This window comes from Bos taurus, chromosome 28 (assembly GCF_002263795.3).
Source record: "Bos taurus isolate L1 Dominette 01449 registration number 42190680 breed Hereford chromosome 28, ARS-UCD2.0, whole genome shotgun sequence".
NCBI lineage: Eukaryota > Metazoa > Chordata > Mammalia > Artiodactyla > Bovidae > Bos > Bos taurus.
In genome coordinates, this window is record NC_037355.1 from 38,551,448 (window position 1) to 38,577,653 (window position 26,206).

Consider the following 26,206-nt stretch of genomic DNA (forward strand, 5'->3'; position numbering starts at 1 on the left):
TTCAAATAAAATTGTCCAACAAGGCCATGAGGATCATGGTGCTGACAATGTATATAAATAAAAATTATATTTTCTCTCTGTCCAGTGACTTCATAATGTAATTTTCATTGAAAATATTGAATTATTTCTGGAGTATTTAGCAAGGGTAAACAATAGTCATTTTACTTTTCTGATTCAAAGCTACTTTTTTTTTGCTGTCACTATAATGATACCCATATGAGTTCATTAACCTTACATTTTGTCAAAATACTTTCAAAGTGTTGCTGAAAAGCCACCTCTTTAGTAAAGCAGTTCATTCTGGTGAAATGGTTTTTCCTCATGACTTCATGGTCTCCTTCTCTTCTGTTCCCTGGACATCTCAGCTTTTTCTGGATTGAAGGATTTAAGTTCCTTTTTAAGTCTACACTTCTAAAAATAATTTACAACACTGAATTTAAATATCTTCTTGGGACAACTGTTTTGAATTCAATTTAATGGAATTTATTATTTCCCTTGAGCAATTTTATCTTCCTCCAAGCTTAATTTATTTTTCTTCTATATTACATATACTTACTGCCTTATATTCCCAAAAATTAAAGCATTTTTTCACTCATGCAAAAAAATAATTAAGGAAAAAATTGCAGCTGCTTGGCAATTTTTGATGCAGTCTTTCCCTGCTTCACATACAATGATGATGAAAGCAGAAAAATATGAAGTTATCCATGTGTTTCTAGAAATTAAGGTTTTTTTTCACTCACTGAATGACAATGGATTACCACTAAGGAACTCCATCTGTAGCCTATCTGTGCAGAGCCTTAGGAAAGAATTGCCTGGCCTGCAAGAATGAGAGATGTTTACATGCTGTCTTTGCTCTTCCCTGTGCTCGAAAATGCGCGGTCCCACTGAACAGAAAACATGGCGGCTTCAAGTCTACTGCAAGGCTGTCCCTCTGTGAAGAGTACTGCTGCTGTGCTGTCCAAGCATCTCTGAGTTTCCCTCCGTACACATCCATGTGGAGACCATGAAATCCAACAACAGATCAGCCAGAATAGTGGGAGCTGGTGGTGGCAAACAACACTGGGATACACAGTCTCGATCATTTACATGTGGCAAAATAGTACAGACAGAATGAACCTCAGGAGCTACAAATGACAAGTTTTACTTTTTGAGCATTGAAAGTGGATTCAGAAAGCCAGAGAACTAAGCACAGGATGTAGTATAAATCTCTCCTTGGTCTAACAGAGCTGCATATTATGAAAATTAAAATCTGCTTACATGCAAAAGAAACGGTTGCATTAATGGACTAACTGGCCTTCTCCCGATATGTAAAGGGGAGGTGACCATCACTCAAATGAACTGTATAAACACAGGCAATTCACTCATCGTGTAACTAAAAGAAAAGATAAATATCCAGATTTATTTGTTTCCTTTCAAGAATGATTAACCAGAGGAAACATTTGACATACATATAATTTATCGATTTATTGAGCATGTGTTATGCCAATATTTTTTCTTGGCCCTGCAGATGCTTTTAGGAAAAAAAGGGAGGGAAAAATGAAAAGATAAGAAGATTAAAAATAACCATAAAGCCAATACAACATTGTCATTTTCATCCAATTAAAAAAATAAAATTATAAAAACATCAAAGATAGAAGATTAAGAAAAGATGACTTAAAATAAAAAATTTTAAAACATAGAGAAGAATAAGATCTTCATTAAAGACAGTAAACAGAAGGTATGATGTGGCCCTCTTCTCAATTATTCCTTTCAGTCCTTTCATGTCCCACTTACTGCTATCATTCTTCTCGGAAGTTGTATCCATGGAAAATTGTCTCCTCTCTCATTTCTAGGTAAAGTATTAGCCTCATCAACATCTCTCAAGACTATCATCTGGGGTTTATCACCATCCAAGATCAACAGGGAAAAGGCTCTGTTCTTACTATAAGCTTTTTAAAAGGGTTTCCTTCAGCGGAGTTTTGGGATCTTAACAAAAAAAGGAAGATGTCTCTTATACTACAAGAGTACATAAGTACTTTGGGAAGGGAATTTGTTATCGGTTGAATTGTATCCTCTCCCAAAAGATATGTCAGAATCGTAACCATTAGTGCTTAAGAAAGTGATCTGACTTGGAAACAGGATTGTTGCAAATATAATTAATTAAGATAAGTTCATACTGGAGTAGGATGATCCCTTAACCAAGTATGACTGGTATCCTAATGAGAAGAGGTACAGCACACAGAGGGAAGATGCTTATAAGAAACACAATGAGATGCCACGTGAAGATGGATGCTGAGACTGAAGTGATAGATCTACAAGAAACGCCAAGGATTTCCAACCATCACCAGAACCAGGAGACAGCCATGGAACAGAGTCTCCCAAGAGCCCTCTGAAGGAACCAATTTTGCTAACACCTCCATTTCAGACTTCTGGTCTCTAGAACTATGAGAGAGTATATTTCTGTTATTGTAAGACATCGTGTTTGTGGTACTTTGTTATAGCAGCCCTAGGAAACTGCTCTTTGCCTTTTCATACTCTTCATGGGGTTCTCAAGGCAAGAATGCTGAAGTGGTTTGCCATTTCCTTCTCCAGGTAGGACTGATACTGAAGCTGAAGCTCCAATACTTTAGCTACCTGATGCAAAGAGCTGACTCACTGGAAAAGACCCTGATGCTGGGAAATATTGAGGGCAGAAGGAGAGGGGGCATACAGAGGATGGATGGCACCATCGACTCAATGGACATGAGTTTGAGCAAACTCCAGGAAACAGTGAAAGACAGGGAAGCCTGACATGCTGCAGTATGGGGTCGCAAAGAGTCGGCCATGACTGAGCAACTGAACAACAAAAGAAAGGAAACTGATATAGGATCCATACCTAGAACAATGGCTCCATCCTACCTGCCATTCCTAGTGATCAGTCTATACTATTTCCAGGTTTCTTTTTCACAATAATCTTTCAAAGACTCCAGTGTCTTTTCTTCTAATCTTTCCTCCTGCAGATAGTCCTAACCACAGACAAGATTCAAACTTCTACCCCATAAGAACATGGACTTCATTGAAAAATTATTTGGGTATCAACTTAAGTATTCAGGCAATAAGAAGCTACACTGGGACCTCCCTAGTGATGCAGTGGTTAAGAATCTGACTTGCAATGCGGGGCCCCAGCAATCCCACTGCTGGGCATACACACCGAGGAAACCAGAAGGGAAAGAGACACGTGAATCCCAATGTTCATCGCAGCACAGTTTACAATAGCCAGGACATGGAAGCAACCTAGAGGTCCATCAGCAGATGAATGGATAAGAAAGCTGTGGTACATATACACAATGGAGTATTACTCAGCCATTAAAAAGAATACATTTGAATCAATTCTAATGAGGTGGATGAAACTGGAGCCTATTATACAGAGTGAAGTAAGCCAGAAAGAAAAACACCAATACAGTATAGTAACGCATATATATGGAATTTAGAAAGATGGTAATGATGACCCCATATGTGAGACAGCAAAAGAGATACAGATGTATAAAACAGTCTTTTGGACTCTGTGGGAGAGGGTGAGGGTGGGATATTTGGGAGAATGGCATTGAAACACGTACATTATCATATGTGAAATGAATCGCCAGTCCAGGTTTGATGCATGAGACAGGGTGCTCGGGGCTGGTGCACTGGGATGACCTAGAGGGATGGGATGGGGTGGGAGGTGGGAGGGGGGTTCAGGATGGAGAACACATGTACACCGATGGTGGATTCATGTCAGTGTACGGCAAAACCAATACAATATCATAAAGTAATTAGCCTCCCATTAAAAAAAATAAATTTATATTTTTTAAAAAATCCACTAAAAAAAAAAAAAAGAATCTGCCTTGATTTTATTTCTGTCTTGGATGTTTCTTTGTTTAAGCCCCATCTCTTGTTTTTCCTCATCTAATTCATTCCATATAAGCTAATGTTACTTATCGTTTCCATAAATTCATGGATTCAAACAGAGGCAGTGAAACAAACTAACAGTATGTTCTTAAAAAAAAAAAAAAGTGAAGCATTTATTTGGCTGCATCAGCTCTTAGTTGCAGCATGTGTGATCTAGTTTCCTGGCTAGGGATCATACCCAGGACCCCTGCAAGGGAGCACAGAGTCTTAGCCACTGGACCACCAAGGAGGTCCCCTAATAGTGTGTTATTGTTATCTACAAGTAACTTGTAAATGTTAGGCTGTATATGGTGGGGGGAAGTGCAACCTTATACTAGAAAGTAGCCTTCAGTTTTAAAAGGTGTGTGTGTGTGTTGAAATATCTTATTTACCATACCAGGGAGTTTCCATTTTATCTTGAAGGCACTAATTATTCATTAAAGGATTTTGTAATAAAAAATGAAAATATCAGACTTCTAGCTTTGAAAAAGCCACTGACTAATGATAAAGAGAGTATGAATTGGGGACATGTCATTCTAGCTCTTAGCTATTAAAACTGATTAGGTTCAAAGTAAATATTGCACTGGACAAAGGTAAACAGGCAGGGAAGACTTTATTCATGACTACAGCAGAGAAAGAGATTAAACCATCCTGAAGTAAAAGATGAGAGAATTTTTAGGCAACGAGTTGAGCCAGTAAAAGAGTGCTGGTGGACTTTAAGGGTGGAGACTGATCAATGGGATGTATTAATTCCTCAATTTCTAGTGCTTTTTCTCTGTGATAAGGTCATCTTTTCAACAAATAGTACAGCAACAACTGGATATATGCATGGGGAAAAATGACCCTTACCTCATTGTATACACAAAATTTAATCCTTTAGGATAGTTTCAAGGTCAAAATGTAAAAGCTATATATCTCTGAAACTTCCAAAATAAGATATAGGAGGGAAATTTTTGCTACTTTAAAGTAGATAAAAGATTTTGTAGGTCACAAAAGTGACATAAAAAATATATTGATACGTCATATTTCATTGAAATTAAAACATCTGATCTTCAAAAGACTCTGTTAAATAAATGCCTGGTTTACTACTTATTTCCTAAATCTTACATTTCAGGTTTTATGCACTTTTCTATGTGCTTCCACATTATATTTCCAAAATCTAGAGTTTAATAAGAAGTAGTTTTTATTTTATCTTCAAGGGTTAACATGTATCTGGAGCAAATATTATTTCAAAATCTTAAGTTAATTCTACATCTTGTCATATTTGTGATTCAGTTCAGTCACTCAGTCATGTCTGACTCTTTGCGACCCCATTATAACTAATTTTTCTAACAGCCAAAATTTTTCATAATCAAAATATATATGAAGATCATGTAGCAGCATTATGAATTTGATGGGATATTAAGAAAATATTTTAAATTATTTCTATACTATTATTATGATCTGAATAAAACAAAAGATGCACATATAGAAGATCTAAAAATGAAAATGCCATCAGCTATTTTTCTATGATAGATTTTTTTTTAGATCCTGTTAATTTTTGTTCTTACTACAATTCCTGTAGCTAGTATCTAATTCATTTGACGTATACAAAAAAACTAATTAATGAGCATCATAATTATGATGTTTCAGATGTACTCCAGATAATGATCTATCCTTAAGAAAACAAGCGCTATGCATTTTTGTGAGGATCATCTTAAGGTTCAAAAGTAATGACCTTTCTTTGGGATCTAGACAGACAAACAAGAGGTTCCTGATAACAGAGAAGAACAAGCCTGACTCCACATTGGATCTATACCTTTAGCTCTGATCCTTGCGCTCTGCTGTCTGTGTTTAGTATCGCTGGCTCTGCATTTTTGTGAAAGAATATTGCCTTTAGCCTGAAATGTACAGTATAGCCCATTCTCAAGGCTCTGACCTTTAAAAGTATAACACTTTCCCATTCATATACAGATAAAACATTACAGAACAGAGAATAACATATGTCTTTTTGGAGGCTTATAGAAACACTGTGAACAGACCTACATGGGCAGCTAGAACAAAAGATTCTGGAAGGAAGAAGTTTGCAACAATCAGCCACAACCCTCTTCTGAATTTTAACTCAGGTAAGATAGTTCTTTGGAATACTAGTCAACCATCTTCTCAGTCTGGTGGCTTTCTGAATAAAGTCGTGATTCCTTGCCCCCAAAACTCATCTCTCAACTTACTGGCCTGCCACATAGCCGTCAGTACAAGCTCGGACTCAGTAACAGTGGCAAAGAAAGAATCAGGCTAAGGAACATCAGCAGATTAGCATGTTGCTAACAGTCAATTCAGTGTTCACTGGTGGTGCAGTGTGAGTGTCATTAAACTACTTTTAATGTTTCATACAGATAGCTTTAAATCAACAGCTAGTGAGCCTCATATTTATTTTTGAGTGACAGATGGTCATTTGTTTTTGATACTATTCTCATATTCTTTTTTATTAAAGTGTCAATTCATAAAAATATATATAGATGAATACAATATACCTAAAATTTTCATTAAAGTATTCAGTAAGAATCCCAAGGTTAAATTAAACATCAGCTAAAATCAAACACTGAAAGAAAAAAAATTCTATGGTAAAATAAAAATGAGAAATCCATTCATATGGATTAGAATAGTATACTATAAAGTACAGGTTTTGGTTACAAAATAATACCTAACAACCTAGGTAAACAGGGAACTTTCATCTAATAAAAGATTTTTAAAGTACCAGTTAGTAAGCAGCCACTGTGACAAAAGCTGTACATGGCACATGTACATTCAGAGAGGGAAAAGATACAGGCCTTTCTGAAAACACCCTTCTGCATTTGCGTTCTTTGTAGTCTGTGATGGGTTCCTATTGAAAATATCAAATGTAAGATCAAGTAGCCTATATCACTTTCCCAAAATGAAATCCAATCCAGCTCAGTTTAGCCTCAGGAGCACACAATTCTGAGCTGCGTGTAACTTTCAGAACTCATACACAAAGAGCTCCAAAATCATCTGTTCGTGCTTGAAATTAACAAACTCTGAGGAAAAACCAAGGACCAACATCTGTTACTAAACTGAGTTTATTTTATTTATTGGCAAAGTCTGTGACCTCTGGGACAATGGGTTCTAAAAAAAAAATAAGGGGAGGATAAAAGATTAAGAATCCTTTGCACTGATTTATTAATTAAAAACAAACATGGAAGTTGAACTTCTGGAAAGATGGAATAAACACATTTTTTCCTATTCCTTCTACTAAAAATAACTGAAATAAACTTAACAATTTTGAAAAATTACAGAAGAAGGCAGATTGACTAGGGGGGTTTCAGAACCTGAGGAACAATATGGAGATGAGTAACTCTGAGTTTTCTTTTTGTCATATAGATCCCATATTTAGAGCCTGAAGAAGCCGGAAACCAGAAGATGCCAACAGGTTCAGGCCCCCAACAGCCTCCTCTCTCTACCAAAGGATCCAGACAACATAGAAAGTTTGCAGGCAATAACTGTTTTACTCCAGCCAGATACCGCAGAAACAACTGTGGTCCTACCCCATTCAGGCCAGCAAAGATCAAGGGAGAAACCTAGACTTCTGCCCTCTGAAGAGTGTAATGAGGCCTACTACCTCTATTTCTTCACCAGGCTAATGTCAGACAAAGATGAGAGGAGAATACCTTCATCCCTGATGGGTGGTAACAAGCCCCCAACCCCTAATGAGATGTCAGTGAAGACCATGAGGGGAACTTGGACTTCCACCACCACCAACAGTCATGAGCCACCCTTTAATTTTTCTGTTGGCATGGTGTCATAGGAGGCCAAATGGAGAGCAAGGATTTTCATCACTTTCCAGCTGTAAGACTAAGTGACTATCCACATAGCCTTCAGACTCAACTCAAAAGGAGGCCACATTGGGACCAGTAACAAGGAATCTGAGCCAGGGAATTATCACTGGAGAACTAGTGGGCACCCCTCTTTCTACTCCCAACATAGCAGGTATTGACACCTGCTCAGTTCAGTTCAGTTGCTCAGTCGAGTTCCAACTCTGCAACCCCATGGACTGCAGCACGCCAGGCCTCCCTGTCCATTGCCACATCCCGGAGTTTACTCAAACTCATGTCCATTGAGTCAGTGATGCCATCCAACCATCTCATCCTCTGTCATTCCCTTCTTCTCCTGCCTTCCACCTTTCCCAGCATCAGGGCCTTTTCAAATGAGTCAGTTCTTCACATCAGGTGGCCAAAGTATTGAAGTTTCAACTTCAGCATGAGTTCTTCCAATGAATATTCAGGACTGATTTCCTTCTGGACGGACTGGTTGGGTCTCCTTGCAGTCCAAGGGATTCTCAAGAGTCTTCTCCAAGACCTGCTCAGGTGTTGACAAAGGAAAAATGGGGAACCTGTACCTCTATGCTCACCTAACAGAAATAAAACGGGGCCCCTCTATTTTCAGATCTTGCCTGGTAGCTCAAGCGGTAAAGAATCCACCTGCGATGCAGGAGATCCCTGTTCAATTCCTGGGTCAGGAAGATCCGCTGGAGAAAGGATAGGCTGCCCACTCCAGTATTCTTGGGCTTCCCTAGTGGTTCAGCTGGTAAAGAATCCACCTGCAATGCAGGAAACCTGGGTTCAATCCCTGGGTTGGGAAGATCCCCTGAAGAAGGGAAAAGCTACCCATTCCAGTATTCTGGCCTGGAGAATCCCTGGACTATTTCATGGGGTTGCAAAAAGTTGGACACTACTGAGTGACTTTCAGTTTCACTTCTTCCATTTTCAATAAAGCTATTTATAAGCAGGCAGCTAAAAGAGAAAGTTTAAATAATGTACTAAATCAAATTTCCAACTTTCAGTATAAGATCACTCATTAAACTGATAACAAGGAAGATATCAAATTGAATGAAAAAAAAAAAAAACAATTAATAGATGCTAACAGTGAAATATAAGGGCTTCCCTGGTGGCTCGGAGGTTAAAGCGTCTGCCCCCAATGCGGGAGACCCGGGTTCGATCCCTGGGTTGGGAAGATCCCCTGGAGAAGGAAATGGTAACCCACTCCAGTATTCTTGCCTGGAGAATCCCATGGACAGAGAAGCCTGGTAGGCTGCAGTCCACGGGGTAGCAAAGAGTCAGACACGACTGAGCTACCTTAAATAACTAATAAAAACAGTGAAATATAGATTTTAGAGTTACCTGAAAATATTTTAAAGCAATCATCAAAAAAAAATGTTTCTGTGAGAAATTATGAACACACAATTTTTTAAAATATTGTCTCAGCAAAGAAATAAAAAACCTTAGCAAAAACAGAATGTACAAAGAAGTAACAAATGGAAATTTTAGAAGGATAAATAAATAAAATTAAAAGGGTAAATAAAAAATCCATAAGTAAAGTTGAAAAATTCCCCTTTCTCAACAGTTATAGAACAACTAGTTAAAAATGACACAGATACAGAAGAACTCAATAACCCCAAGAATCATTACAATCTCATTTCCATTGTACAGCACTCCACCCAACAACAGCAGAAAACTCAAATACACACTATTCTCAATTTCTCATTAGACACATACCAAGACAGACTACATCCTGAGTCATAAAATAAACCTTGACAAATTTAAAAGAACTGAAATCATAGTGTGGTCTCTGATTACAATAGAGTCAAACTAGAAATTAAATACAAAAAAAAAAAACAAGTAAATCTGCAAACATTTGGAAACTAAGCAACATACATCTCTATAATCTATGGCTCAAAGAAGAAGTTTCAAGGGAAAAACAAGTAATTGAACTGAATGAAAATAAAGAGACTATCATATTAAATGAAGTAAGACAGAAGAAAATAGACACTGTATGATATCACTTATATGTGGATCTAAAACATGTACAAGTGAACTTATTCATAAAACAGAAAAAGACTCACAAACATGGAAAACAAGCTTATGGTTACCAAGGGAAAAGTGGTAGGTGGGATAAATTGGAAGTATGGGATTAACAGATGCACACCATCATACATAAAATAAACAACAAGAATTAAGTGTATAGCACAAGGACCTTATTCAATAACAACCTATAATGGAAAAGAATTTTTAAAAGAACCTAGATATATGCATATATATGTATATATCTACTCTTTGCAACCTCATGAACTATAGCCTGTGAGGCTCCTCTGTCCATGGAATTCTCCAGGCAAGAATACTAGAGTGGGTTCCCTTCTCCAGGGGATTTTCCCAACTCAGGGAGTGAACCAGGGTCTCCTACATTGCAGGAGAATTCTTGACCTCTGAGCCATTAAGGAAGCCCCATATACATATATATGTATAACCAAATCACTTTAGCATAGGGAACTGTATTCAGTATCTTGTAATAACCTATAATGGAAAAGAATTAAAAAAGAATATAGATATATACATATACCCAATTCTGGCAGGCAGAGATCACCTTATCTTCCGGCCACATAAGAGGAACCTTATAAGTAAGTTCCCTTACCTGTTAAACCTGCCACCTCCCAATCTGGAATGGTCTGCCTCTTTTTTTCATCCCTCCTTGCCCTCTTTGTATGGCGACCAGTTTGTGAACCAACAATATGGAAAAACAGGATCACTCGTACACTGCTGGTGAGAATGGTACTGCTGCTGCTGCTGCTGCTAAGTCGCTTCACTCGTGTCCGACTCTGTGCAACCCCAGAGACGGCAGCCCACCAGGCTCCCCCATCCCTGGGATTCTCCAGGCAAGAACACTGGAGTGGGTTGCCATTTCCTTCTCCAATGCATGAAAGCGAAAAAGGAAAGTGAAGTGGCTCAGTCGTGTCCGACTCTTAGCGACCCCATGGACTGCAGCCCACCAGGCTCCTCCGTCCATGGGATTTTCCAGGCAAGAGTACTGGAGTGGGGTGCCATCGCCTTCTCCGGGGAATGGTACAGCCATTGTGAAAAACAGTTTGGCAGTTCATTAAAAAGTAAACATACAAGTAACGTGTGTGTGTGTGTGTTAGTGACTCAGTCATGTCCAACTCTGCCACCCCAGGGACTGGAGCTCACCAGGCTCCTCTGTCCATGGAATTCTCCAGGCAAGAATACTGGAGTTGGTTGTCATTCTCCTCTCTAGGGGATCTTCCCAATCCAGGGATTGAATCCAGGTCTCCCACATTGCAGGCAAATTCTTTACCACAACTAACATAAGACCTAGCAACTGCACTCCTAAACATGTATCCCAGATTAACAGAAACTTCTGTTCACACAAAAAGAAAACCCTCTACATAAATATTTAGAGCAGCTTTACATATTTATAAGAGTCCCCAGATGGAAACAACTCTGATGTCCTTCAGTGGATGAATGGTCAAATAAACAGTCGTGTATCCACACACAGATACTACCAAGGAAACAAGAAAAAGAAGATAATATTGACACACAACCACAGCAATCCAGATGAATATTCATGGAGTTATTCTCAATGGAACAAAAATCCTCCTAAACTACATATATTATGAGTCTGTTCATGTATAATTCTTGAAGTGACAATAGTATAAACAGAGAAGAGGTCAGTGGTTACAAGAGGTTAAGGAGAGTTGGGGGTAAGAGGCGGATGTTGTTGTTAAGCAGGCAGCAAAAGGCATCCTTGTGGTGAAGGAAATAGTCTGTACCTTGGCTGTGTTAATATCAATATCCTGGTTGTGATGTTGTATTAGAATTTAGTGGACTTTACTTTTGGGCAAAACTGGGCAAAGAGTACATGGAAATTGTGCATATTATTTCTTACAACAGCAGAGAAATCTATAATTTTCTCAAAAAAAAAATTAATTAAAAAATAGAGGACAGTCCATATAAGTTAAAAGGTAGTATATCATAGTAAAATAATAACTATATAAGCAAAGCATTATTGAATTGAGGAATTCTAGTTCAATTTAGATGAAATTTAAGGGATGTATCTCAGAAGAGTTAGCATAGAGGTAGGATTAAGGATCTAACAAAATCCTGAAAGATGGAGACCCCTTTCCTAATGATATTATAAACCGCAGCATCAGAGGAGCCTGAGGGTTGGCGAAGGAGTGAAAGGGGAAGGACTGGATGAGGACACTGTCTAGAGAGGAGGATGGTATGGAGGGGAGACGAACAAAGGCATTTCTGAGAGGCAGCTCCCACAGAGGACAGAAACTGGAAATTACACAGATGAAGTGTTCCGTGTTGAAAGGTACATCAGAACTATGATATATGAATGCCTTGAGGACAAGGACTTATTCAATACTGTGTCCCCAAACTGCTGTCTGATATCTGATGCATAAAAAAGACTTCATTATATGTTGTTGCTGATTTCACTAAAAGCAGTGTCAATACAATGGCTGAGGCAATAGACAGACTTTAGTGGACTGTAAGAGACAAAGGGAAGTGAGAAAATAAACAACTCTTTTAAAAGGCATGGTTCTGAAGGTAAGAGCCAAAAAAATTACAAGGCAGGGACATTCATTAAGTTCTTCTCATGGCAATGGCATCCCACTCCAATACTCTTGCCTGGAAAATGGATGGAGAAGTCTGGTGAGCTGCAGTCCATGGGGTCGCTAAGAGTCAGACACGACTGAGCGACTTCACTTTCACTTTCCACTTTCATGCATTGGAGAAGGAAATGGCAACCCACTCCAGTGGTCTTGCCTGGAGAATCCCAGGGATGGGGGAGCCTGGTGGGCTGCCGTCTATGGGGTCGCACAGAGTTGGACACGACTGAAGCGACTTAGCAGCAGCATGGCATTAAGACATGAGAAACTTGCATTTACATCTTTGCTAAGAAAAAGAGCCAGAGAGGGGGAGAAATTGAAAATCCAGGAGAAAAGATAAAAGGTGGACATGGAAATGAACTTTAATGAAGTAAAATAGATACAGATGTTTGTAGGTGGAGGGGTAGGAGTGCATGCCAGATGGCCTCTATTTTCAATCAGGTGGGAGATGAACTGCTCTGCTGGGAGAGTAGAGACGGAATAAGGGCCAGGAGAAAGGCTTGCATTTGGAATAGATGGAAAATGAGAGTACAGACTAAACTACCAACATAAGCTCATTTCTCATAAACATTTGTCACCATGTGGGCTGCAGCGTTATTCACAGAAGTGTGCAGCCTCACTTTGATACTGGTATCTCCAACCCCACGACGCATGTCTTCTCTGAACCAGCTTTCTGCTCACAATTGAAGACCGAATGGGCTATGCGTAAATGTCTATAAATACTTCTTAAATCACATTTAATCAGCACACTATGTTCTTGAATTTATACAAACATGTTATTTTTTCAGAGACACATTTAGGCATTATGCTTTGTTCAAAGACAAAATAAATGGAGGAGGCTGGAGATGGATTTGCTCACTTATCTTTGTGTGTACATTCTACTGAGCACAGAATACCTTATCATGCTCTTATAGGAGAGCATGACCTATTTTTAGACAAATGCTTTTGCAAATTTTGTATGCAGTGGTAGAAGAATATTTTAAATCCTAATTGAACTAAGCCATCTCATTACCTGGCTATACTGACCGATGAGCATTGCCATGGTGATGAAGCAATCAAGTTAGCAGGTCCTACTGTGAGAATTTTCCATTCCAGATGCTTTATCGAGTTCCATCTTGCTCATCTCCAAACACAATCTAATCAGCAGGAATATAGAGAAAATTATTTAGTGACATAGAAGCAGATGCCACAAAAGAAAAAAAAAAAAGGTTTTCTTGAACAATTATAATGCCAAAGTATACTGACATAAAGTTTACAAAGAAAATTTCATTAGAAATATTTAGGCTGATCAACAACAAATTAAAACTTCAAAAATATATGTATCCATTTTAATGTTTTTAAACTTTTATACATATTTAGGTAAAAATCAAAGTTCAAACAATCAAATGTTCTGTTGTCTTCACAATTAGTCTCAAAGATAATTATTACTTGGGTTATGGATGAATTGTGTCCCCTTCAAATTCATATATTAAAGTTTTAGCCGCCAGTGTAATGGGACAGTGGAGATGTAGCCTTTGGGAGATAAATTCAGATAAGGTCATAGGACGGGGCCTCATGATGGAATTAGCGCCTTTATAAGAAGAGGAAGAGACACCAGCTGCACTCTCTCATGGTTGCTCTCACCCTCTCTCCCTCCGTCTCTCCTTCCATTCCTCCTTCTCCCTCAGTCGTGTGAAGACACAGTAAGAAGTCAGTTATCTACACCCAGGAGTAGAGCGCTTACTGACAACCAGATTAGCTGGCACGTTCATCTTGGACTGCCCAATTTCCAGAAATAAATTCTTATTGTTTAAGCCACCAAATCTACGATATTTTGTTATGGCAGCTCCACTGGCTAATAAATTTTGTTTAAATGGGACTTAAATACATCTTACAGCTTGGTGGAGGTCAGGTATTAAAAGAAAGATAAGTACCTTTCATGCTCAAAAATAAAATCTAAGAGCAAGAGCTCAAAGAGGTTCCAATTATATCTCAAAATGGGAGTATAGACATATACTCTTTTTTGAGACTATAAAAAAGCTAAAATTTTTATCACTTCTGCATGTTTGCTATGTTCTTAGCCTAAGTGGCAATAAAAATGCTCAAGTAAGAAGGCATTATGAAATTGTGTTTAGGAGCAGAAAGAAGGGGAAGAACCAAGAAAGCTACATTCTTTTTTGTCATTTGCAGTATTGGAGGAAAACTTCATGGAATAAAATGTTTTTAACAAGATTTAAGAAGAAAATGAAATTTTGGATAAAAGTGGCAATAGACCAATCATGTCAATACATGACTTTTAAATTTCTCAGTAAAATTTCCATGAAGATATGCTAAGTATAAAGATATGCTAATATAAAGATGAACAATGACCTTGTAAGCCCAAAATAATACAAGATAAAATACCAGAATCTGCAATTCATTTATACTGTTTTACATGCTACAGAGGCTAGTGTCATAATTCTTTTCGTTCACTAGTATGTGCCCAGAACGTAGTCTAGGCCTTGGTATTCATTAGGTGCTCAGTAAGCGTTTGTTATCATCATTGTTAGCTAGATATTTTTTGAGAACTGATTGAGACTAACCTTTGGAATAACACATGTTATGCTTTTCCCTTAGAAAGATAATATCTTAGATAGCTTCCAAAGAAAGTAGGCAGACACGATTTCCCACCTTAATGTATATCCAGTGACACAGGGGTTACACTGACCAGAGGAAAGCCTACTGCCTAAGTGCTATCATCTGAGCAAGTCAGAATAAGAATAATCTTCCTGTCTGTTTTTTTAAACAACTCTTCTTACAGATATTTGGCTCCACAAATCAGGATTTCACATCACAGTACAAGAGAAGAGTGTAAGGTCATGTGCTGTTGTGTGGCAAATATAGGTAAGAAAATTTAAGAGCAATTCATCTTGAGTTATTGAAATACAAAGAGACTTATAAACAGCATTTACTTCTTTGGCTTATTCCTAGAATTGAACTGTCAGTGCAAAGTAGATTCAATTGGAATTCATTCCAAAACACACACACAAAAACAATACCTACTGACATGGCAAACCAGAATGAAGTGGAATACTTATCCATATAACCTTAAGAGCTATGGGAAAAGGTACGTGCATCTAAGTGGACAGTGAGCACTAAAGTTAAAGCCCATGGTCTTTCAATATTAGAAGCCAATATCAGAATTGAAGACTATAATTTAAACAGAAAACTGATCCAAGTAATGATAAATTGGACTTGTGAAATGCTACTTTAAACTTGGAAAGATGCTCAAGAGAAACATGATTGGAAATAATTTTTTTAAAGGAAAAGAAGAAAAAAAAATATATATATATATATATTTGTATTATTTGTATTATTTTCTTCTAGCTACTTGTATTATTTCTTCTAGCTCCTTTCATCCACTAAATATAAGTGAGATTATTCAGTAGTGATTAAAATTATACCCTTCAATGTAAAATTAAACTTTCCTCAAAATATTATTTCAGCAAAAAATAATAATGGTAATTTGTATCTTTTTTTATCTTTTTTTTTAATCTTATTTTTAAACTTTACATAATTGTATTAGTTTTGCCAAATATCAAAATGAATCCGCCACAGGTATACATGTGTTCCCCATCCTGAACCCTCTTCCCTCCTCCCTCCCCATACCATCCCTCTGGGTCGTCCCAGTGCACTAGCCCCAAGCATCCAGTATCGTGCATCGAACCTGGACTGGCATCTCGTTTCATACATTATATTTTACATGTTTCAATGTCATTCTCCCAAATCTTCCCACCCTTTCCCTCTCCCACAGAGTCCATAAGACTGTTCTATACATCAGTGTCTCTTTTGCTGTCTCGTACACTGGGTTATTGTTACCATCTTTCTAAATTCCATATATATGCGTTAGTATACTGTATTTATATTTTTCCTTCTGGCTTACTTTACTGTGTATAATAGGCTCCAGTTTCATCCACCTCATTAGAACTGATTCAAATGTATTCTTTTTAATGGCTGAGTAATACTCCATTGTGTATATGTACCACTGCTTTCTTATCCATTCATCTGCTGGTGGACATCTAGGTTGCTTCCATGTCCTGGCTATTATAAACAGTGCTGCGATGAACATTGGGGTACACGTGTCTCTTTCCCTTCTGGTTTCCTCAGTGTGTATGCCCAGCAGTGGGATTGCTGGATCATAAGGCAGTTCTATTTCCAGTTTTTTAAGGAATCTCCACACTGTTCTCCATAGTGGCTCTACTAGTTTGCATTCCCACCAACAGTGTAAGAGGGTTCCCTTTTCTCCACACCCTCTCCAGCATTTATTATTTGTAGACTTTTGGATCGCAGCCATTCTGACTGGTGTGAAATGGTACCTCATAGTGGTTTTGATTTGCATTTCTCTGATAATGAGTGATGTTGAGCATCTTTTCATGTGTTTGTTAGCCATCTGTATGTCTTCTTTGGAGAAATGTCTATTTAGTTCTTTGGCCCATTTTTTGATTGGGTCATTTATTTTTCTGGAGTTGAGCTGTAGGAGTTGCTTGTATATTTTTGAGATTAGTTGTTTGTCAGTTGCTTCATTTGCTATTATTTTCTCCCATTCTGAAGGCTGTCTTTTCACCTTGCTAATAGTTTCCTTTGATGTGCAGAAGCTTTTAAGGTTAATTAGGTCCCATTTGTTTATTTTTTATTTTATTTCCAATATTCTGGGAGGTGGGTCATAGAGGATCCTGCTGTGATGTATGTCAGAGAGTGTTTTGCCTATGTTCTCCTCTAGGAGTTTTATAGTTTCTGGTCTTACGTTTAGATCTTTAATCCATTTTGAGTTTATTTTTGTGTATGGTGTTAGAAAGTGGTCTAGTTTCATTCTTTTACAAGTGGTTGACCAGATTTCCCAGCACCACTTGTTAAAGAGATTGTCTTTAATCCATTGTATATTCTTGCCTCCTTTGTCAAAGATAAGGTGTCCATATGTGCGTGGATTTATCTCTGGGCTTTCTATTTTATTCCATTGATCTATATTTCTGTCTTTGTGCCAGTACCATACTGTCTTGATAACTGTGGCTTTGTAGTAGAGCCTGAAGTCAGGTAGGTTGATTCCTCCAGTTCCATTCTTCTTTCTCAAGATCGCTTTGGCTATTCAAGGTTTTTTGTATTTCCATACAAATTGTGAAATTATTTGTTCTAGCTCTGTGAAGAATACTGTAGGTAGCTTGATAGTCTTTTAAATTTGTTTCACTCATTTCAGCAAAACACCTTTAGTAAAATATGGTGCATTTGAATAAAGTGAAGTGGAGATTTCAGTGAGAAATTGAAGCTGGTAGAAACGTTTGTATCACTAATGTATTTTACCAATGATGAGTCTATGGCCCTGTGAAAGTGAAAGTCTATCAGTTGTTTGCAAATCCATGGACTTTACAGTCCATGGAATTTTCCAGGCCAGAATATTGGAGTGGGTAGCCTTTCCTTTCTCCAGGGGATCTTCCTAAGGTGGGGATCTTCCTAAGGTAGGGATCAAACACAGGTCTCTCTCACTGCAGGCAGATTTTTTACCAGCTGAGCCACAAGGGAAGCCCAAGAATACTAGAGTGGGTACCCTAGCCCTTCTCCAGCAGATCTTCCCAACCCAGGAATTGAACTGGGATCTCCTGTATTTCAGGTGGATTCTTTACCAACTGAGCTATCAGGGAAGCCCCCATGGCCCTACTGCTGCTGCTGCTAAGTCGGGTCAGTCATGTCTGACTCTGTGCGAGCCCATAGACGGCAGCCCACCAGGCTCCCCCTTCCCTGGGATTCTCCAGGCAAGAACCCTGGAGTGGGCTGCCATTTCCTTCTCCAGTGCTTGAAAGTGAAAAGTCAAAGTGAAGTCGCTCAGTCGTGTCCTACTCTTAGCGACCCCATGGACTGCACCCTACCAGGCTCCTCCATCCACGGGATTCTCCAGGCAAGAGTATTGGAGTGGGGTGCCATTGCCTTCTCCACCTTGGCCCTGAGAGGGACATATGTATCCCCACAGCTCAACTGATTTTCCATTCCCTTTATGACAGTGACTGTGTCACGTTCTTTCCTCTCTTCCTTTCTCTCTTCATTTCCTATCTTACCAGCCAAATGGAAAGCCCATTTACAGTTCAGATTAAGAAATATATAATTCATGTAAAGAAGAATACAGCATTAACTAACCAAATCAATCAATGGATTTTTTGCTTTGATCTTTTCTATCTGGGCTCCCTTTTCCCCCTTCAACTCATACCTCCTGTATACTGTAAGCTCTTATCAACTACTTCTTTCCTTTTTCTTTTCTCTATCTCCTCACAAGTCTGCATAATTTGGGTTTTCTACTAGGCTTACTAAAGTTTTTATTTAGATGACCACATTAACACATGAAATAATCTTTTCAAAAATTTCTATAACAAGAGTCCAATTTACTAGGATGTGAGATACAATTTACTTTTCTTCCTCTACCCTGCAAAATGTCAAAAATATTTCTACAAAAATTGAGAGATATAAAAAGCTGAGAGTTAAAGTAAGTTCCATTTCCTTCTTTTCCTTTTTCCTTTCCTCTGAACCGAACAATCTCTTGAGCTGAATAGATCTCACAACACAGACACAAATACTGCAGTAAATAAAAAATTGAAAACATTTCTAGAATTAGTTTTATGAAACATAATATTGAAAGGGCTAAGTTCTTGGGAATCATTGTGGCCACTCAATCTTTCTGATTTCCCATCTAATTTCATGATTTAAGGTAACTTTGTGGTAGGAGCCAGTTCAGCTCAGTTCAGTTCAGTCGCTCAGTCATGTACGACTCTTTGCAGCCCCATGGACTGCAGCACACCAGGCCTCCCTGTCCACCACCAACTCCTGGAGTTTACCCAAACTCATGTCCATTGAGTCAATGATGCCATCCAACCATCTCATCATCTGTCATCCCCTTCTCCTCCTGCCCTGAATCTTTCCCAGCATCAGGGTCTTTTCCAATGAGTCAGCTCTTCACTTCGGGTGGCCAAAGTATTGGAGTTTCAGCTTCAGTATCAGTCCTTCCAGTGAACACCCAGGACTGATCTCCTTTAGGATAGACTGGTTGGATCTCCTTGCAGTCCCTGGGACTCTCAAGGGTCTTCAACACTACAGTTCAAAAGCATCAATTTTTCAGTGCTCAGCTTTCTTTATAGTCCAACTCTCACATCCATACATGACTACTGGAAAAACCATAGCCTTGACTAAATGGACCTCTGTTGGCAAAGTAATGTCTCTGCTTTTTAATATGCTGTCTAGGTTGGTCATAATTTTCCTTCCAAGGAGTAAGCATCTTTTAATTTCATGGCTGCAATCACTATCTGCAGTGATTTTGGAGCCCCCCAAAATAAAGTCAGCCACTGTTTCCATCGTTTTCCCATCTATTTGCCATGAAGTGATGCCATGATCTTCGTTTTCTGAATGTTGAGCTTTAAGCCAACTTTTTCACTCTTCTCTTTCACTTTCATCAAGAGGCTCTTTAGTTGGTAAGAGCCAACAAACATCTATTAATAATTAACCCATTTGTCGTTAAGTGTATTCTGTGGACAACCAACCATGTTAAGTTTATACAGTATGGGTGAGTTATAGAGACAGAATATGTGACTTTAAGGGATGTGAACCCATAAGGGAATTCTCTGTGAGACTCCCTACCACATTAGAGAAATGCAAACAAATCTTGCTTATGACCCAATAGAATCTCTGAAACCATATTCTGACTTGCAGTGAAGTCCTTAATTCTCCAGTTTCCTTTCGTCTTATGCACACCCTTCTTCCATTCTTTATATTAGCAAACTTTCCACTGCATCAGAGAGCTGACCTGTGCCGAGCACAGCTTTTTTAAAGCTGTCTCCCTGCTGATTTGTCTTTCCTGACTAGATTCAGTGGCTTTATAAAATGCTGTCCACATAGTTTTGAACTTGATCGATTTCCTTGAGACGTGAACTCACATTAGAAATGCGTCCTTCCCAGATACTGAGACACAGGCTTCCTCTTTCTGGTTCCCTGTGAAGCATGAACTTTAGTGACCCAGCGTGGCTAGTGGAGTTTCTGGAACAATATATCACTAGCTTTATTCAAGACATGGTAGAATCCAAATGCTCAAGGATTTTTCCACCAGAACAAATGTAGAAATGTCCCTTGCCCCATCCATATACTAGGATGCCACTCATCAATGATGCCTTTTCTATGAAGTCAGTGAACACAGTTTGTGGTCCCAGACTGAATCTCTGGTTGTTACAGAACCACTCATGATCTTGGCAGTGTTCTTCCATTAGCTACAGCCAGATGTTCCCCTCAGGACCTCCCACTGTTGAGACCATCAGCCTTTCAATTAAAAGCTTTAAGAGCAATTGGTGATTATCGCCCAGAGTGATTGTTTCATTAAAAATTGTACTATGGTTATATTCAATCTGCAACATTCTTTCTGTATTTGTCAAACAGAATTATTTAATAAGGAACTTTGATACTTGACACATTCTTAGCATTAGTAACTTGGAATTTCTCAACAAATAATGGAAGGAAAGAAAACTATTCCTCCTGAACATATACTATACATCAAGTACATTGAATGAGCCATATACTTGTTAACACATTAACATCAATGACCTTTGGAAAAATATGATTATGTTTTTACAAGTGGAAAAACCAAGCCTCAATGGGGCAAATAGTTGACTCATAACCAAATCACTCTTCATTTTGAATACAGTTTAACTTTTGATCGAGTCTTTAGATTCCCATTAACTATTTTCATTTCTACCTCAACCCCTGCCATATGGTGGGATATTTTACCTCTTGGGATGTTTAATGATTTACCCTCCAGTCTAATTCTTACAACCCCTTAATCTCTGCAAATCTAGAAACCTTCATATTCATTCCTTAAAAATGCACTGTGTCAGCACCTGGATATGCTTTAGCTTTGAATTTCAAATGTAATGTTTCACATTTGGCCTCAGCCTCCTATCCTGCCCATTTTCCTCTCCTTCACCCACAAACATGTGCTCATAACTGCAGGGAGCCCTTAAGCACCTCAACTCCCGAGTCCTAGTCTCCTCAGATACAAGTTGATCTCACTTTTAATTCCATCTCTCTCTGGAACTGCCCTTTCTTGAGCCCTGTCACCTTCCTTATACGCTTATCCCTGTGCCTGCCCTATACAAACCCCTAAAGTTGGCTCTGTGTATTCTACATTCCTATTCTCTACTCCATCTGGGATATACAGATATTCTGGTGAAAAAGATTTAATTAGAAATCTAGGCACTAATATAAACCCATGGATTTCAAGTCTCTCGAATCTTAGATTATTTTATTCTTCCTCTTGTAAATTTATCTTCTCCCTTTTTAATACATCCTTCCAACTGGTATGTAAGCCAGTTGTTTCTCCCAGAAGCCCTTTGTTTAAAAAGCCATAAAAATATCAGAATCCTACAATACCCTCTAGACTCTGCCATCTCTCTTCTTTGCTCTACATCCAAACTTCTCAACTAGCTATCTATATGCGTGTATTCGTTTGTATTCTGTATTTTACCCCAACCACTCCAGTAATCCAGCTCTTGATAACATCCATCACCCACTTCTGAATCCAGCAGGCATATTCCATCTTCACTTTACTGACCTGTCTGGAGAAATTTGTAGCACTGTGAAGCTCTCCTTTTAGTATTCATTTGGACATCACTCTACTGAGTTTCTTCCCATTCTTCAAACTCCTCCTTCTCTGCTTCAGTTTTCAGGATCATGCTATTCCTCATAGCCATTAAATATGGGAGCTTCTAAAAACAAGGTCATCTTCTAACTCTCCTCTCTCGTAACGAGCTTGTCAATGCCTAAGTTTCAGTTTCCACTTGTATGTACTTGGCTGATACATGAAACCTCTGTAGAAAAAGAGTCCAGTGGACCTTTTTGCAATGTTTGAAATGCTCTATCGTCTATGCCATCTAAAATGGTGGTCGTATTGCATAAACCATTCTGTTTCTCCTACTGTTTCCGAGACACACACCTTAGCATACATTCAAGACACTGTAGGTCACATCTCTTAACACGCTGTCTTGCTCTGGCACCTCATAATAACCTTTTTATTCTGCAACTATCGAAACCAGTTTTTATCCCATTTCAAGCTTCTGAACACTCCCTTGCAGAAGTCTTTCTTGAATCTTTGCCTTTTGTACTTCTTTTGCACACCATTTTCAGTGCTAGTAAAGTTAATGGAATACAACAGATATTCACTAAATATGTGCTGAGTGAATAAATGAATAAAACTTTCTCTAAGTTCTAGACTTTGTAGTTATTTCCAACTTATTCCCAGATATCCCAAATTGAATGTTCTAAAAGCATCTGAAAATGATTTTAATGCTTCTCTCCATTCCTGTTGCTATACACATATATATACACACATGTATTACACGGTCTAAGTATTAGGGACCTTGTCATTCAAAATCACCATCTGGAAGTTTTCTTTAAACTTCTTTTGTTTTCTCTATAGCTCTCTACAGAGAAAATCATAAGACATTATTGTGAATTATTAAATAAAGAAGTAGAGAAACATACCTTGTACAGATTTAGGAAACCCAATGCTATAAATAATCCTACATAATTTTCTTAAAATTGAGCTATAGATTTAATACAGTTTCCCCTTTTCCCCAATAATAGTATTTAAATGTTGTTTGGAGTTGTATTGAATATATAGCTTAATTAGAAGGAGATTATACAGTGCTATTTACAATATTAGGTCTTCTGAATCATATACAGAGTACATGTTGTTGGGAGAGAATTTTGACAAGCTGACAGCCAAATTAACACTGAAATCAAAGTCAAAAAAAGATTAAGAAAAAATCTTGAAGAAAAAAAGTTTAGAGGAATTAAAACAGTAGATACTAAGATACAAAGTTCTAGAAGTTAAGACAATGTAGTATTGACTCAAAGACAGGCACATCATTCAGTGGAAAAGAAAATTAGTCCAGAACTACACCTGTATATGCATAGACCACTCTACTCCCTTAATTTGTGATAAAGATGCCATTGCAGAACAGTGGGAAAGCATGGTCTTACCAACATATCATGCTGGTCAAATGGCCATGCATGTTAAAAACCTGCAACCCTATACACACAAATCAAATCATGGATAATTATACATCTAAATATAGAAACTGATAAAATTTCTGAAGAAAGTGTAAAAGAAGAGTTTCATAACCTTGAAGATATGGAAATCTATTATAAACAAAGCAGAAAAAGTACTAACCTTATTGATAATGATTCATATATTGGTCTACATTAAAATTCTGTTTATTAACATGCATGCCACTAAGAGAGTAGAGAATCAGCCCACAAAATAGGAAAGGATACTTGCAACAGTGTTACTATGCAAGAGTATATGAAAGAAATAAGAAAAAAAGAGAGACGCCTTGTAGAAAAATGGGTTAAAGATTTAAACAAGCATTTTAGCAAAGATGAGATTCAACTGGCAAATAAACATAAAAAGGAATCATCTTCAGGTAAATGCAAATTTAAAACAGTAAAATACTGCTACCTTTACCCCAAAACAGAATGCTAAAATGGAAAAGACTGATGATACCAAGTGCGTGCTGGTGACCATGTGAGGCAACCCAACTCTCTTACAGTGCTGAAGAGTACAAATATATTTGATAAAATTTCAGAAAGCTCTTACTGTCCATATTAAAGCACGTGCATTTTCTATGACCCAACAATTCCCTTCATTGCTATATATTTTACAAAACTGCATATATATTTATAACCAGAAGACATGGAGAAGAATAGTCATATCAGCATTTTTATAAGAGCCCCAAACTGAAAACTCTCAGCGGTACAACAGATAAAATATGTTGTGGGGTATTCATACAACTGTAGAAACTATGAACAGAAACTCCCTATAACAGTGCCTAACAACATGCTTGTATTTGACAACCATCATTTTAAGCCAGAGAAGTTGAGACACAAAATAGTACGTGTTGTATCATTATATTAATATAAGCACAGAACAAAACAAATCTAATGCATGACTTCAGAAGCTGAGGTTATGGACAATGACTGAGTGAGAGCATGAAAATGATGGTGGGGATCTGGAATCTTCTAATTCTTGGTCCCCATGTCAGTCACTTGAGACTGAGTTTACTTTGTGAAATACATTAAGAGATATATATATATATTTATATTATATATATATATATATTATATATATATATTATATTTATTTATATATATAAATACATATATTTATATATATATAATTATATAATATATATATATATTTGATTTGTGTACTTTTCTGTGCATATATATAATTTTAAAAGTTTATTAAAATAAAAATTCAATCCTATTTCTCTCAATTTCATCCTATAAGTATCAGTTGAATCTAAACTTTTTGATCTGTCATTGCTGAAGTTAGTCTCTCACCTACGAAATGGCAGAGGCTTGCCGACTGGTCTTATTCCATCCAAAGTATCCTCGTTGCAATCTTCTTTGAAAACTCCGTAAATGACAAATATAACCAACCCAGTGGCCTATTTAAACCCTTGAATGCTGGCCTAGCAGTCAAGGTCCTTTTTGGCAAATTTTTCATTATTTCTATTTTATTCTATGTTCAGTGCTCACTTTCCTATTTGTATTCTCAGTGTATACTAAACGTTGACATATATTATTTTATAATGTTCAACAGATAATAATTACCAACCTGGCATCTGAAGGCAAGTATGCATGACTCCATAACCTCTGTTCTTTCATAACATGACAATACACACTGCTGAAACAGCGTGCTTATTATAGAATCAGGGTGCTTTAGTTTAATAATGTCTAGTTTGAAATGGTTGAATTTTTTAAAAAGAAAGCAAACAAAGAATCAAAGCTATTACAATTCATTTCTGTGCTTTTCCCCAACTGTGCTCCCATCTCATAGGATACTTAAAATAGCAAAAGCTTTGACATTGTCATTTATCCTGAGGGAAATGACAAACCACTGAAAAAACTTATCAGAGCAAGAGAAAAAATAATCATATTCCACTTTTCAAAAATTAAAGTGAGAGTAATGGTGAGGTAGATTAGAAAGGGCAAGACTGAAAGTAGAGAGAGCAAGTAGAATTTATTCAGTTAACACTGATAAAAGCCACTAACAGCTTCAATTATAAAGCAATTCAAGAGGGCTTCAAGATAAATTCATGATAAAACATTTTAAAGATCATGAAATTTCCATTCACAGAGGTGATGAGAAAACTAAGAAATAAAGGATATTAAATAATAACTCCCCCAAAAATGTGGGTTGAACCAGATGATATTTTAAGTATATCATTCATGCATAAGATTTTTAAAAGTTCTCTGGATCTAATAATCAGGAATCTATTACATCCACAAATACTATTTGAAAATATTATCCCTAGATGTTTTGCAACTTACTGGTAACTTAAAATATTCATGGGTTAAGGAGTATAAAAGATACTATAAAATAAATTGTATAGAATTAGAACATGGGAAAGATCAGTATTTCTAATATATAAATATGGTGATTACAGTTGATATAATACACAGTATATTAATTATTTCTTATTAACAAATGATAATCCAGGTTTAAAATTCCACTTCATTAAAAATTGGGGGCAAGGAGAAGAAAGAAATAACATGTTCTCCTACCATGTGGTCTGGAGAAGGAAATGGCAACCCACACTAATATTCTTGCCTGGAGAATCCCATGGACAGAGGATCCTGAGAGACCCAATCCATGGGGTCGTGAGAGTCGGACACGACTTGGCGACTAAATACCACCAGCACCAGTATGTGGTAATGCACACCCTAATATCAAAGGTTGCTATTATTCCATCAAGATAGTGTTCTTTCTCAAGGTAATAAGGAAATTTCAAATGTTTATTTTTGAGGGAAACGTAACTATAC

General features: G+C 37.5%; 1 long non-coding RNA gene across 1 annotated transcript in view; it reads right to left on the reverse strand.

The window, feature by feature from the left end:
* The window catches only part of LOC101908174 (uncharacterized), a 609,245-nt gene that overhangs the window by 424,705 nt on the left and 158,334 nt on the right, over positions 1-26,206 (reverse strand). The window contains exon 2 of the long non-coding RNA XR_009493272.1: positions 13,353-13,476. This is a non-coding gene — a long non-coding RNA (uncharacterized lncRNA). The remainder of the gene's footprint in view (positions 1-13,352; positions 13,477-26,206) is intronic.